Here is a 4,768-nt window from a genome sequence, read left to right as displayed (position 1 = left end):
GTTCAGCTCTCTCTTCTGAGACACGCCAGCACAAAGTCTATGTTTTATATGCAATTAATGACACTGCTTCCCAGTTTAAAAAAGGGAAGCAGGAAGAGCTTACTTGATCCTGACTGATGGCAAAGGTTTAAGAGTAAAGAGAGTAAACAGCAAAAGACAGTTAAACAGAAGTCTTATGTCTTATATGCAAATTATCTGTATATCTATTTTGGTAACTAGTGGAAACTTTCAAAGTGAAACCAGGAATCCTTAAGAATTTATTTAAGACAAATTATTAAACCAGGCCAGGGCAATAACACAGTCTAGAGGTATTCAAAACCAGCAGCAAAATAGGCAGATCAGGTGAGCAGCTGCACAGTCTGAAAACCGAAGTCTAATGCTGCGTTAACACCAGACGCGGCACGCGCGTCAAGCGCGAATGATTTACATGTTAAGTCAATGCAAACGCGCGAATAGACATCCTGCGGCGCGATACGCCCGAATGGCGCGGTGCGAATAGCGCGATACGCACGAGGCGAATTGAGCTTTTTTTGCGTTTGACGCGCTTAACAAGCGTTTCGCGATTGGTTTTTAAGGGGCTGTTTCATATGGATTTATTAATCATTCTTACTGTTCAGTGAACGCAAACTGCCGTCGTTTATTAAAGACGAGAACTCCTCACTGCACGCCAGCTGCGCACCTTCAGCAGACCTCCTCATTCCTGCAGCACGAGAGCTTTATGATTGTTTATGAGCGACAAAAGTGGCGGATCTGTTCGGCGAAATATCTGACTGTGTGTCCCCGCATCCCTAAGGACTGTTTGGCGAAATATTTGATGGCATATCAAACGACTGAAACGATATAACTAGAGAAATCTCCACTGAACAGCCCAGCAGCGATGACGTAAGCATGCCGAGGCCCATTTGTGGTGTGAGCGTGGGCCGTCAGGGGGAGACGGGTGGGGGGACAAGCGTGCTTTGGCCCGGTTCGAGGCAACTGTACCTAGTGTGAATACGGCCTTAGACTATATTTCTAGTACAGTAGCATACAGCATTCTGTATACCCTCTTTCCCACATTATCTGCTGATAATGACATTTTAAAATGTACAGGAGTTCTATGCTATGCTTACTTAGTATATTTTAGTATAATGACTTTAATCTTTTAGTATTTTTCCTCCTCTACCGCGCTATTGTCCCCCAATGCAGCTGCCGTATTTAAACCTTTTAAGGTTATTTCAGTTAATTATTGCAGCGTCTGATTTCAGAGCTCTTTTTTGCTTTGTTGGAGCTTTTTGGCAACGCCTTTCCTTATTTTTTATGGTCCATCTCTGACAATTATTAATATTCTCGCCAGATTTTGATTATGTTCGCGTAACCTCTGATTGGGTCGGTCCCTTCCCGCGTTAACCAATCAGAAGCTTGCTCATGTGGGGGCGTGATTGTGATGTAGAACCTGTTGATGACGTCCCGGGGTAAATCCTCCAGGCGACACTGACAACAAGTCATCAAACTGGGCTTGGCTCAGTCAGAAGCACCACTGAAAGTCTCCGTCATCCAGGTTCAGTTTCTGGAGGAGTTTATGAGCTCACAGAGCTGGATGCACCCCTGAATACATGTAGTGGACTCAGACATGGTCCGACGCTGTTTTTCAGCCTTCATAAAGTACATAAACACTGTTATTTTCTTCATAAAATCCATGTTGGCCATTTAGCAACAAAGTTACAGTCACCGGGCAGACAGAAGCCCATCTGCCTATCACGCGAATCCGCGTCTGTTCTGAAGTGAATTTGACACACGAATGAAGCGGATTACACGCCCGAATGAAGCAGGGTTTGACGCGCGAATGAAGCGAGTAAACTCAAATGTTCACGCTGCAATTTACGCGCGAATAGTGCGATTTATCCGCGCGTTCCGCGTCTGGTGTGAACACAGCATGAGACAGTCAAAGAGCCGTCCAGAACAAGGCAGAAATGTCAGGTAAGCTAATTAACAACATTCCCACAAACTCTCAAGGAGAGAGCGAACATAGAGATTAGATAACAGCAAAATAACTGGACATGAGTGTAATATAGATGAAGGCATGGAGGAAGGATGTGGAGTACCACCAGCAAAAGCATTTTCTTCAGCCAACGACCGAACTGAAACCAAACATAGGCTCCAGGCCTGGTCATAACGCCTTGTTTTATTCTTCTGCTTCTCTGTGAGACTTAAGACTGGTGTGCTAACAGGCGATGCTCCTTAACAATAAGCTTGCGTGTTACAATAAAATAGTAAAAGCACAACAAGATGTTTGAGAGTGATTCTTATATTGTTAGCTCCAGCGAATTACATCTCTGGGAGTTTATCTTAACTCATTAGACCCATCCAGGGCATCCAAGGATACCATATATCAGGCAAGGCTAACTGGTAAGCTGCTTCTAGGACCTGGCAGGGGGCTGGGAAATGTGGGTGGTTCAACCCACGGTGTTGGCCTAGATGGCCATAGCGACTCTCACATCAGTGTTTAATCCTTGTTGGTAAGTGCACAGTAGCACCAAATTATTCCACCCACAAGTCGCCACCAGTGTACCGGACTGCAGGTTGTATTCCGTGTTTCTGGAGGATCCATGATGAAAATGGAAGTTGGTCAGCTGTGAAAAGCATTCATTGTTGGGGCTTCATATGGATTGAACCCTAATCAACGTTGTTTCCAGTTAGCAACAAGATAAAGCCACCTTACAGCTCTGATGGGAATTCTGTAGGTTGCATTTCAATATACAGCTCAACTTGGAGAGCATTAACCGATTCAGTGAAGGGGTCCAGGGATGATATTTCCTTCTAAGATCTGATTATATAGACAGTTTTACCTCTTTATTTATACATGTTTGGACTAAGAGAACATATATTTTTACAGTTTGGAAACTAATGACCAATCAGACCACTATTTAAGGAGTTCTGGCCAGCTGAACACTGTCAGGAGGAGTAGATCTCACCCCTGAATTCCCTATTCCACAATCATTCATTCCCCATGGATTACATGCACGAGAGCTGCCCTGGGATTCTGAAAACTTGCTGATGTTCTGGAAAAGCACGTAGGAGAAAGAGGAGAGTCTAATCAATGGATGTGGTTGGTGACACTGAAGAAATGCCTATATGAGGACTGAAGGAGACTATGCATTCAAAAGCATCAGTGATGGTACATTGGGCAACTTTAAGCAAGGATGTCATTAGTGAGCAACTAGATTAGACACAGTGCAACTAATAAGGTGTCGTGCAAATAATTTGAATCCAAATGCAAAGGCTCAGACTACCTATGGCCTTCAGTGGCGTCTCAAGGGCTGGAGATGAACAGAATTCAAAAGCCTTCCTCAAGTAGACAGGGGATGTGCCTTGGCAGAGGTACCGGTGGAGTGAGGCAAACACGGACCCCCTTTGGAGCAACTGTACATAAAACACTGACTAAGAGGATGAGGACAAAGTACAGGAGCTATGTTGCAGCCAGGAGCACACGGTAACTCGAGAGCAAGAGCAAAACAAAAACAGAACTCATGACATTGCTCAATCCTGTTCTTGTAGATCTACTGTACCTTCCTACAGAGTTCAGCTCCAACCCTGATCAAACACACCTGAACCAATTATTAGGACATGGACAGCACTTGATAATTACAGGCAGGTGTGTTTGATAAGGGTTGAAACTGAAGTTCGATCTCCAGGAAAAGAGTTGGTCACCCGCTGCATTAGGGCAACAGGATCCAGATACAATTATTTTGCCTATTCTCAACATAACATTGTAATTTATAAAATAAGATTCATCATCCCTGCTGAAAAAATCAGCTTAAACCAGCCTAAGCTGGTTGGCTGGTCAACCAGGCTGGTTTTAGAGGGGTTTTGGCCACTTCCAGGCTGGTTTCCAGACTGGTCTTAGCTGGTCAGGCTGGAAGATGTCCAGCTAAAACCAGCTTGAACAGCCTAGCCAGGCTGGGAGCCCAGCCAAAACCCAGCTTAAACCAGGCTGGTCAAGCTGGTTTTAGCTGGCCAGGCTGGAAAATGACCAGCTAAAACTAGCCAACCAGCCTAGGCTTGTTTAAGCTGTTTTTTCAGTAGGGATACAATTTTGAATCCATAACTCTGACTGTAAAACAAACCTTAGGTTCAATAAAGTACATTCCTGTGTGATTGACTGCATATCACCTTCCAATAAGCGAGAAAAAAAACAGCACAAACATGGTGATCAAAACTCTGCAGGACTGCACACTTCTAGGAACCCCTGAACTAGCCCCGAACCCCAGCTAAGTGCAAACATGGGTATCAGTGTCTAGTCATGTTTTGTAAAGAAAAACAAATATAAGTATGGTGACACATCACAATTTGGGCTCACCATTTAACCCATCCAAATGCAGAGCAGTAAACCCACACACATTGTGAATATACCCTGGGCATTGGTGCACCCAGGGGGGTAGATGAGGGTTCCATAATTAGGCTCAAGGGACTCACCTTAGTCATGGGTTTAAGGGTGGAAGGGTAGGCCATGATATTATTAGTTTAAACTCTGTTTTTCGAAGCATGATCCTTTATTTAATGTCATGTGTCATAAGCTGGAAGTTTTTGATAGGAATAAGCAGTTTAAACTGTCGTCTTCCACATTAACAAAGTGCGAGAGTAAATCATAGTAAATACTGCAGGGTTTGCGGTGCATGTTAAAATATAAATATTCCCTCTCATCCCCTTGTGGAATGACAGTGTCTTTAACTCCATCTAGATGATAGGAAGGAAATGCAAGGAAATCACAAGGTAAACAGTTTTTTTAATT

Source organism: Danio rerio, chromosome 4, assembly GCF_052040795.2.
Source record: "Danio rerio strain M-AB ecotype USA chromosome 4, GRCz13ab, whole genome shotgun sequence".
Lineage (NCBI taxonomy): Eukaryota > Metazoa > Chordata > Actinopteri > Cypriniformes > Danionidae > Danio > Danio rerio.
Note: the sequence above shows the minus strand (reverse complement) of the source record.